The sequence below is a fragment of the Protopterus annectens genome, chromosome 2.part1 (assembly GCF_019279795.1).
Source record: "Protopterus annectens isolate FY-2018-M chromosome 2.part1, PAN1.0, whole genome shotgun sequence".
NCBI lineage: Eukaryota > Metazoa > Chordata > Ceratodontiformes > Protopteridae > Protopterus > Protopterus annectens.
In genome coordinates this window covers 957,128,812-957,141,118 of record NC_056729.1, presented here as the reverse complement: position 1 = coordinate 957,141,118, position 12,307 = coordinate 957,128,812, and positions in this window count along the sequence as shown.

Below are 12,307 nucleotides of genomic sequence, written 5' to 3'. Positions count from 1 at the left end.
ACTATCACACATAAAACTTCTAATTTGCTTTCCAATATCAATTCACCTGTATTAATAATCTCAGAGTACAGTGTTTTTGTTTAAACGTATTTCACTTTCATATATTAGTCACAAAAATGTTAATGTATTAGACTCCTCAACATTACTGAGCCCACCTGTCTGCTGATACTGATGAGAACCCAGCAAAATCAAAAGATCCTGATGGCCAAGGAAAATGTATACCTGCTGGATTAGGACCAGTCGTGAGATGGAGCCCTTGATGAAAGAGTCCATGGTGACCCATAATTCCATTGCAGTGGCAGCTGGTGACTGCAAATTAAAGGAGGGCTGCAGGAGACAGCTGAATGGGTGGGGCCAAATGGGAAGGGGTGTGACCAACTAGAAAGGGGGTGGAGCTATGCTCAAAACCACAACAACTGGAACTTTAATTAAATACGCTGCCCTGGGTGCCAAACAGTCATTATGAGAGTCCAATCAAGACAACATGAAGCGTAGAAGAAAAAATATTTCAATGTATTGGCTACATGACAACTTACTTAATATCCAGATGGAAATAGGTTGTGAGGCATGAAAAAATAAATTACTTTTTAAATACATTACTGGAATGCCAGTCAAAATCAAGTATAAAAAAACAAGCAGCACTCAACTCAAACCACTACTCCTTGCACTGCAGTTCTAATTATAACTTATATTCAGTTTTATAAAATTACCAAGTAACATGCTGAAAGTAGCAATCTCTGTGATACCCCCACTTGTAAAAATGTTTCTTATCCAAAAAAGACCTGCTGCCTGACACAACTATCTACTTGTTTCATGGGGAAGACATGATCAAAGTAAAAAATGAACAGCAAACAAGAAACAAGCTCAAGATAAATTGCTTAAAGGATTCCTGCACAAGTTATGAACCACACATGGTAGACTGGCATTCTGTTTAGTTTACGGGTAAGCCTGCAAAGATGACTGCAAGTCTCCAACAAATGTAATGAGCTTCTGAAAATACTGTAATCCTGTCCTTTTATTACAAATACTGTCATATGCATTTCAGTACCCAAGGCTTATACATTATCTAGTTATGTAAATATTCTCGGCATGGCAACAACGAAAAGGCTTTCAATGCTGGTAATTCTTTAACAGTATGCTTATTAAAGCTTACTTGCATCTTACAATCTCTGACAAGCTTACCTGATGGTCATTAAATCATTGCTACTTAAACAGAGCAACAGGGCACTGTGACAGCATGCATTTCCTGAATAACAAGAAGCATAAATCAACAGTATAAAAATATGACAGAAAACCAGAACATTCTGCAAAATCAAGGACTGATGAAAAGCCACGGTCGTACATGTGGTCTACCTTGGATGGGGGAATACACTGCACACTTACACTGCATAACTGCTCCTTGCCTTCCTTAGACACATCCAGAGCCACTACAATGGGGAGTGGGGTGCAACAAGTATGTCACAATTTGAAATGTCTCTGGCTGACAGTGATGGCTCTGACACTCATACCTCTCAACTTCAGAGCAAGAAATCTGGACAAAGCCATACATAGAACACACACACACACACACACACACACACACACACACACACACACACACACACACTCGCACGCGCGTGACCACCATTAATTACAATCACTTGCATCACTGTACATTCCACAGATTTGACTGATCAAATGAACCTATGAACCTAAAAGAATAAATAAATATATAAACTATCTGACATACAGGAATGTATCTTTATTTTATTTATTTTATTTGCATTTGTTTACCGGGATGGTCCACTGGGCATGACCACCATCAATTAGAATTACTTGCATCACTGTACATTCCACAAATTTGATTGATCAAATCAGCCTATGAACCTAAATGAATAAATAAATATATAAATTAACTGATATACAGGAATGTATCTTTATTTTATTTATTTTTTTATTTTATTTGCATTTGTTTACCGGGATGGTCCACTGGGCCAAAACGTGCCCATTTTCAGTGGAGGCCTGGGGAGAAAAGCCCCATAGTGATTTATACAAACAACAACAAATCTATCAACTACAACAAGAGCTGACAATGAAATAAGTTTTTAACAAAGTAAAATTAGGCAATACAGTTATAAATAAGACTCTCTACTGATTTGACTAGTACAAGTAAAAGCAGCAAAGGATTATTAATCAGGAGATAGAAAGGATTAAACAGGTAGGTAGGATGGAAAAGGAGTGAAGTGGAGGTGGTAGTGGGAGAAAAAAAGTTAAGTTATGTGGTGTGAGGAACTAGCACAGGAGCATAGCCACTGTGAGGACAGATGTTGTTTTAAGGATTTTTTGAAGAGAGATCTTCTCAACTCACTGCTGTCAGCATACAATGCGCAGCCTACATCAACCCCCCATCCCTTTACCTCCACTTGCCTTGCAACTTCTTATCAGAAAAATGAAGGAGAAAAAAAAAATTAGTAACAAAGAACCAAAATCAGGGACATAAGTTGTCCTTATATACTTAGACATTGCTAGAATTAGAATTAGCATTCATCTGTGGTGGTGCAGTGGTAGCGTTGTTGCCTCACAGCAAGAGGTTCTCCCATTCGATTCTCAGCTGGAGTGTGGGGAGTGCCTTCTGTGTGGAGTCTGCATGTCCTCCCTGCAGTTGGATCGGCGCTCGAAAGACATGCATAAATGGGCGTGCCTTCGTTGAAGGTTGGACGTCGAGCTGGCACCTTGACGTTTGTGAAAATCTACTGCCAATCATTAGCAGACTGGAGTTCCGCTATGGCAACCTCTAACTGGGAAAAGCCGAAAGACCAACAACAACTTAGAATTAGCATACTTTTTGCTAAAGGCTATCAAGTATGAAGCTCAAATGAATGCCATTAGTTAGTGACAGCAATGTCACACATTTGCCAAAAGAAAAAACAAAAATTTTGACATCAGGCAAATTGTAGGCATTCTTTAAAAAATGAGACAGTTCAAAACATCTGTGCCCCCACATAAATACATACATACCTACATGTTTACATAAACAAACACAAACCATCACTCCCTTATAATGTTTACCTTCCAATATACAAAATAACTGGCACCTGAAGGATTAGCTGTCAAAAAAGGAGAAAAAAAAAACTTGCTCCCATGCTGTTTTTTTTCTGCATAATCCATTAATTCTTTCACTTTCTTTCTCGGGCTGCCTCAGTTTGAGGTAGTTACCTGAGGCAGCCTTAACCTGCAGAAGTGGCTCCTCACTGTTTCATTGAGCAGCCCAATGAGAAGCAGTTTTGTGAAATTTCTGCCTTCTGCAAAAGGAAGGATGTACTGTAATAAGGGGTGATTGCATAACCAAAGTTCTGTTATTGGTATTGCTTAAATGTAATAATATATAAAAGAAAAAAAGTAAAAAAAAATGCATTTTCTAAAGTAGGGCTACACCCAGCAACCAGTACCATGAGGCACCTTTGGTTACAATACTTCCAGACTTTCAGTTATTCTCCTTCCGGCATACTTCTCAGCTTCAAAGTACAAGAAACCTGGACAAAGCCTAAAATAACGAGGGTACAAAGCCCCAAAAATCAGGCCAGATTTTAAATATTGCTCTTGCAAACTTAGAAAACTGCTTGTGTTAGCATGCATTTTCTATAGGATATTAAGTCTGAAACTCAAATATAGTCATTATTCACTGACTTCAATCCTCAGTGATTGTCCAGAAAACCACAAATTTTATGAGGACTGGACTAAAAATAGGAGGCAAAAATCTGGACAGTTGAGAGGTATGCCTTCCAGACTTTCCATGAAGTAAGAGTCCTCACTGACTACCACTGCATTATCAAACCCATCTTTGCTTTTTCATTTACCATCTGTGCAAGAAATGTGTTTCAGTAAAAAAAAAAAGAGTTCTGCAAGAGCTTCCTAACCTGTTCTTTTTGAATAGTACAATGATAATTTTAAAGTTCTTTCTGTTTCAGCTCTGTACCAAGCTATTCCCATGGTGCATGCAGACTTTACGACTATATAATTATTCCCGTATTTCTCAGTTATACATTTAATTGTGTAGCTGGCCATACTCTTTGTACTCACTTGAATACTTTCTATTCTGAACATGTCTCAGAAACATAACAACCATGGTCTTTGTAGCCACATACATTCACTTCTGGACGTCTCTTAAAAACATGGCTTAAAGAGGAGAACATATGCCTAAAAGTAAAAAAACAATAACTACAACACACATTTATATACAGTTAACTTAAAGATCTAATTATTTTTACAAAAAACAATGTTTATTATGACTGTAGTGGTGATTGTATTGGTCAGCATCTGAAAATGAAGTATGTATTTCTTGAGCATGTAAGGGCACCATTTCAAATGTATTCATTTTTTAAAGAGAACTGGGTTGGTGTGTGACAACAGTATGAAGCTGTAAGCAAAAAATTAAAATTTCTACCACCAACCATGTAGATAGTAAGATTCCTAGATCCATCGGGCAATGTTGTTGTTACTCTTTGCCTTTCTGGAGGTATACTTTGCAGAACTAGAGATAATAAAAGCTTTTTTTCTCCAGGCCTCCCCACAAAATTGTTTTTTGCCCAGCCTGACTTTCCCTGCTAATAAAAACAAATAAATATATAAACTTCCACAATTCCATAGTCTGTGTAGTAAGAGATCATATACATGCACGCAATGCCTTGTAACGCTCTCCCACTCTCATGCACACGATGCCTTGTAACACTCTCCCATTCTAGATTTGCACTGAGTACTTTTACACGTTAAATGCTACAATCTTATCACGGCCTCTTGTACAGGTTTCTCCATCCTTCGACATCATCACACAAGTGTAAAGCACACAGGCTGATATTGTCATGTCTGCTTCTCTTTATTGTACTGCACAGCCTGCCTACTTGGCAGCAGATTCTGATGTCGGCTGAAAGCGAGCGGTTGTGTAAATCCACTGCAGCTTCAAACTTACAGTAAAAGTAATGCCTATTATGTATCATAAGCCCTGCCTCACAGGAAATCAATCCTAAAGAACCCATACATTCATCAAACACACACACACACACACACACACACACACACACACACACACACACACACACACACACACACACACACACACACACACACACACACACACACGCACACACACACACACACACACACACACACACACACACACACACACACACACACACACACACACACACACACTTACAGCAACATCCAAATCCCACTTACCTGTAGTAGATCTTGTCCTACTCCACCATAAATCCAATCCCCAAGTGAAACCACCATAAATAAATCCAAACCCTGATCTCTGCAAGTGCCAACCCTGCGCAAATCCAGACCCGCGAGATCTTGACCCTGCGCACAAAAAGACCCGCGTGATCTTCCCCCGACGAGACTGCAGCAAATTCCAGACTGCTGATGTTGCAGTCCAACTCTGACGTGTTTTCCCAGTGAGTTCCAGGACAGTCTATGCAGTTTAAAACTGAATAGACTTCTGGGAGCTCCGTTCCTCATGTTTCCCAATCAGGACTGCTGCTGAAACAATCTGCGCATGCTTCAGACTCTCAGCAGCAGTCCGAACAACGAAGTCCGCGAATTTAAAATTTTTTTTTCTTTTCTTTTTTTCTTTTTCTTTTTATTTCTTTTAATTTACAGTTGAGGGGGCTGCAGTCTGGCAGTCCAATAGCATGAGCCACCCCTGTTCCATTGTCTCCCTATTTACCCTTAGTGTCTCCCTGTTTATCCACCCCAAAACCTGCAAAACATGGCCTCACCACTTATGCAGGTTAATTTTTTACATGTTTCTTTTCTTTTCTTTTTTTTTTCACTTTATCTTACTCTTCAGCTGTTTCTTCTTGATTTCAACAGATCCTAACTGGCCAAGTCAACACTGTAATAACTGCAAATGAAATAACTGAATTAAAAACCCACAGTGGTTTCAGTGATCTTAGGAAATCCATCCTCCTGCCATAGACATCACTAGGGCTAAACCAAATGCCTGTTTTTTTTCTTCACTTTGTATTGCACTTCCTATAACTTATCTTTAATTTCTCTACAAACTGTTTAAATTGTTTCTAAATGTTAAATGACTGTCATATACCTTGTATCAATTCTTAACCAATGTTTTTATATTATATCTAATCTGTTATAATTATTTAAAATTGCATATATTTTTGTTTTATTTTTGAAGATTGTAAAATTATTGTTTTTAAAATGCTTTGTAATAATTTGGGGCCAGATTCACGAAGGCTTGCATGGAGTCTTAGAGTAGAGTAAGACACCATGCAGCCATCATGTCCGACGAGCAATCCAGGAACAGCCTGCAGGGGCATGTAAGAGAGCTCCTAAAACGGCTCTTACATGGACAGGTCTGGGATATGCAAATTACCTCAATTGCAGGTGAAAGGCATGCAAATGAGGTAGATTTGTGATTCAGGAAACCCAAACCTATCCGAGTAAGAGCAGTGTTATTTGCAGAAATGTACTCAGTTGACAACTGAGTACCATTCAGCAAATAGCAAAACGGAGCCGTAACAGCTCCAAATAAAGGTTGCATCCAGTGCAAGAAGCATGCCAATGGCCAAACATACGGCCATGTGAAATGTTTCCTGATGCAATATGAAAATAAAAATAATTTTTTTTCGCCGATTTCTGATGTTTAAGCGTAGAGCAGCGCTGCGCAAACGGGCTGCGCTCTAAAACCCAGAATACCAAAAAGTAAAACCCACAAATGTGTATTTTATTGAAATTGTCAATGTACAATGCAAGGGAATGGCAGGCTGAAGACAACATGGCCACCATGTAGAGGTTGACAAGGGAGGAAGCTCAGTCTAAGACATGTAACCAAACATTAGTAGGCAATCCTATGTAAATGAGCATTAGGATAGTGACTCGCAAGTTTACATAGCAAATGAGCGCAGTCAGTGGAGTGTAGGAGTAGGATATGGGGAGTAACAGAGTAGAAGATAGGTGACATCATGAGGGGGGTATGTATGAAAGAAGTGAAGCTCATTGGAGCAGAGTGGCATGTGTCAGCTGTCATTTACACATCATGGAAAGAGGTGTGTCAACAGGTAGGCTAGGGAAAGGCAAGAAATGGAAGGTGTATGCCGTGGATAACACCAAAGTTTCTTGCTGAGTGGGTATGCGCGTGTGTGCGCATGTGTAAACCCGAGTAAAACAGAGTGCGCGCATGTAAGCGTGATGCGCACGTTTAAGCTGGAGTAAGCATGTATAATGTTGTTTAAAGAGTTGTAAGCACGTTTGCGCTGGTGTGCGTGCGTTTTATCCCGAATAAGCAAGTTTTACTCCGCGTAAGCATGTGTGCGCACGTGTTATCTGCTGTGCACATGTTTGCACTTGTGTGCATGGCGCTCCCCCCTCAGGAAACAGAAAGGAAAAAGGAAGCACAACAAATAGCAGGATGCTACCAGGGAGTACTATCAGAGCTAGCAGGTGAAAACAATGAGAATCAGGCAATTACACAGGCAGTACACTTGCCCAGCCCAGCCTAGCCCTTAAAACTCTGCAAACAACAGTCCATTATGTTTCTCACAACAGACACTGCAGTAAGCTAATAGAAGTGAAAACTGAAAAAGCTTTACTGAGACAAAGAAATGTTAGGGGCTGCCATTGCTCTTATAAGGTGACATATGCAACATGCTGAGGGTGGTGACAATGGAAATGCTGCTGGACAACCCACAGTGAGGAGACGGAGAAGAGTGTACAGGCCCAGGGTAACCTACCAGGGGCTACATGAGCTGGAGATAGTGGAGCGCTATAGAGTGGACAGAGACCTCCTGCAGCAAATTGTTGAGCTGTGCAGGCCACACCTCACACACAGAACCAACAGAGAGGAACCCATCCCAGTGGAAACCAAGGTATGTGTTGGCCTAAGAATATTAGCAACAGGTACCTTCCAGTGACCAACTGGTGATATGATGGGGATATCAAAGGCATCAGCATCCAGGGTGCTACACCAGTTCCTGGATGCCATGTCAGCACATGTCAGTAATCATGTATATTTCCCCAATTCCCGTGAGGTATTGGCCAGCAATATGCATCTCTTCCAGCAAATAGCAGAATACCCTGAGGTAGTGGGTGCAATAGACTGCATGCACATACGCATCAAAGCACCAGCCAGTGAGTGGGGTAGGGTCTACTTCAACCACAAGGGCTTCCCCTCCATCAACTGCCAGGTTGTGTGTGATGCCCAGGGCATAATACTGAATGTGTGTGCAGGCTGCCCTGGAAGCTACCATGATTCCCCTATCTGGCATCTGATGCAGCTGTACCAGACATTTGCCAACGGGGACATCCCACATGGTCACCTAGTGGGGATGCTGGCTATGCATGCACTGGAGCCGTGGATGATGATACCCATCAGAAACGCACACACACCTGAACAGGAATGCCATAATGAGGCACACGCACAAACATGTAATGTAATAGAGCATGTGTTTGGGCTGCTCAAGTCACGGTTCCGGTGCCTGGACACATCTGGTGGAGCTTTGCAGTATTCAGCAACTACATGTACCCAAATTGCCATGGTATGTGCTATGCTACATAATATGATCCTGCAAAAACAGCTGCAGCAGGACCAGCATAGGCCTGGGCCAGACAGCCCCTCACCATTGCCAAGGCCATCACAGGCAGAGTGTGACTCGGAGGAGGAACAACCTGAGCCTGCCCCAGTAGGCAGAAGGAGGCATGTCCAGTATGCTTTGGCCTTGGCAAAGAGGCAATGCATAGCACATACACTGGCTCAGTAGGAACTCTGGAAATGATACCTCTCTCCGACTCGCACATATAGTAAAAGGGATACCTAAGTTGACACTACCTGCTTTCAAACATGTACAGGGAGTCTAGTATGTGCATCTGACATAGGCAGCCCTGCAGCACCACCTAAGGCATGATTGCCATGTGTTAAGCAATACAAAGCACTGCTAAATAGCATTTACCACCATGTAGTATATGCAAACAAAATCCCACACACCAACTAGCACAACTGTGGTTAATGTTCAGTAATATTGGGCAATGTCCAGCAATGTTGGTGAATATTGAGCAATGTCGGACAAGCCTGGTCTAAGTAGGGCATAGCTGAACAAAAGCCAACATGCTCATATTTGCTTAACTGGCCCTTAAGCAGTCTGGTCTGCTCAGTATGAAAATATAAAGCAGTGATGGGCCTCGAACCCAGGATACTGTGCACTATAGCCAAAGTACTGAACCACTAAACCATTACAGTATTGCAGTGGTCAGTCTGTATGAAGGAATGTTGATAAGTCTATGTAAAGTATTTCATGGAAACCCTGCAGGCACAGCATAATCCTTGTCGAGTTATGACACAAAGGTGAGTCCTGCAGTGAGAACAGAACCTGACTTCCAACACACACTGTATAAATGTTAATATCAGTCATGTTCGCACACACCAACAAATGTAGTGGACCTCAGATAGCAACATACTGAAAGGTCACACTGGGCATGCTCACACACTTGAATAAATGAGACAAATGTCAGGCAACAAAACATGGAATGGCAGAACTGGGTATGTTCACACACTTAGGCCATGTCTGAGTACAGCAGTGGGCCATGCATATCTGGCAGTTGCATGTGTTAACCCAGGAACCTGTCACTATACAGCAATCCACCCTGTGCACACAGTTATATGACAACAGACACATCTATAATATAGTGGAACCCTGACATAATCAAATATGTTCTGCAGATACCGAAGTTGTTCATAGAAACTGGTAAAGCAAAGATGATAAAGACCTGCAAGCAGTTTCAGCAATAAACATTGTGCATCTTGAACATTAGCATAGGTTCAGAGGTCGATACTAGGCTATCTGCCCTAGGGCATGTACAAGCCTAGCCAGAGTGTATTTGGCATTCGCAACCCTGTCAGATTACTACACTGTGTGTGTGTGAATAGTAGGTCACACAAGGTAGCCCATGTACGTTTAGGCTAGTGTGCCTCTGTCTAGCAGGGACACAGAAGATATCCCAGGGGTAAACATACGATCACACAAGATGTCTCCAGTAGGTGGTCAGTGGGTGGCTCTGCCTATGTGAAAGTGGGATTACATTCTGGAGTGAGTGGAGCCTCTGGGATAAGAATATGTCCCTCCACAATGTCCTATTAACATCTGTGCTGAGGTATACGTCCCTGGAGTGTGTAGCTCCAAGGGAGTTGGATATCCTGAGGTGGAACATGTCCAGTAATTCTGGGTTGGGTATATCTGTAAACAACAGGCACACATCATATCTGAGTAGGTGGTAAGCGACTGAGTAGAGCTGGAGTTACTGCATCTGAACTGTGCAGTGCATCTGTGTGAGTCCCTAGATCTGCTTGGTGAGGAACTTCCATGGTCAGTACAGTTGCTGCAGGTGTCAGGTAAGGTACACCCCAAATGTGTCATTTTAACCAAGCATGGATGTGATGAGTATAGGGGCACAATGACCTCACTCGAGCTAGATGTGAAACCATATGGGATAAGGTGGCCCACATAGAAGGTGTGTCCAACCACTTTGACAACATGAATGTCAAAGGCGACAGTATGAACATGTCATGTCCCCAAACCCCTAACAACTCCTACCGTATGTAATGGAGTACTACCTATGTGGTAATGTGTGGACATGTTATTATTCCCAAAGGGGATGACTATGCAACTAATGCCATTTAGCTGTAGGCCATGGCTCAGGAACCAGTCATCCATCTCTGTGAGACACTGTTTGAGTATGCATGTGGCAGCTGGAGAGTTGATCATGGCACCCAGTTTGCAGTCAAGTACAAACATGTTCAGCCATATTCCCCCTGTAGTAGCCTGTATGTCAGACAAATATATACTGAACAAAAGAGGTCCCAGGACCAAGCCATGTGGGATGCCATGTGTAACTGGTGTATAGTCAGACATGGCACCGGCAAGTCTGACCATGTGTGTGCTATCCCTGATCCAGGTATCAATCCATTGTGTGAGATATGTGTCCATATCGACTCTGGTGAGACTATGCATAATGGCCCAGTGGGTTATTGTGTTGAAGGGTTTTGCAAAGTTCAGGTAGACTGTGTGGACAGCCGTCCCTATGTTGATGGACCTGTTAGCCATTTAAAGAATACAAACAGGTTCAGGAGGTAAGATCTGCCCACAACAATGCTGAAATGTGTAGGACACAGTGTCCGTAGGTTCCCGATGTCTATGTGTATGAGTCCCATGACAATACACTCCATAGCTATGCAGAACAGGCTACTTAGGCTTATAGGGCGATATTGTCTGTGGTCCATTGTGGCACCAACTCTGTGGAGTGGGACCACTGTCGCTGTACGCCATTCCTTGGGTACATATCCTGTGGTAACTCCGATATTGAACAGTGATGTAATGTGAGGGTTACGTCTGTCATGATGCTTGTGTAAGATGCAGGCTGAGACACCATCTGGTCACATTGATACTGTGATGTACACTTTGGGGAGGGCAGCACTCACCTGCTACTGTGTGATGTCAGGGAGGTTATACTCTGTTGGGTGGATAGTTGCTCCTTAGGAGGGATGGGTGGGAGACATCTGCACTGAACCTGTCTGCCAGGAAGTTGGCAATGCCAGTTGGTTCAGGGTAGGTTTAGTCAGTATGTAGTAACTCACAGCATATCAGTGAGTGTCCTCCCAGGTTCCTGACATAAATTAGGAATGCTGTGTGATAGTCCTACGTGTCTGTTGCAATTGTCCGGTAGAAGCGGCCCTTAGAAAAGTTCATGAGTGACCGTAGCTGTCTGCTAGTACAGATTACAGATGCCTTCTCAGTCCGGGATTGTGCTCTATCATGTAGTAGCTTCCTCCTGACATTGTACAGCATATTAATGGCTAGTGTCTACCAGACAGGTCCTCTGCCATTGGAGTAGTGACTCCTGTTATTATTTGGGATAGCACAATCCATGCAGTCCACTAGGTGTCCATAGAATGTGTATGTAAAGGATGCAGCAGTGTGAGCCATATTTGCCACTGTCTCAGGGTCTCTGAAGGATACCACCTTGCTGCGGTTAAGTGAGATGTTGGCTCATGAGAAGTTCACCAAGATTACCCAGGTTGGATGTGTGGAGGGTATATGTATGTCCAGTGAGATACATGTATGTTCCGACCTTACCAATGATGGGTATATCGCTGCTGTGGAACATAGAGTCCCCATGTTGGTGATGACCAGGTCCAATATGTATTCCTCCTTGTGGCTGTGCTGACTGGTTGTGCCATAGCATATGAGTCTACAAATTGTAGTGACTGTTGGGTGAGGGTGTCGGGGCTTGAGTAGTATCCCCAGTCAATATTTGTGTA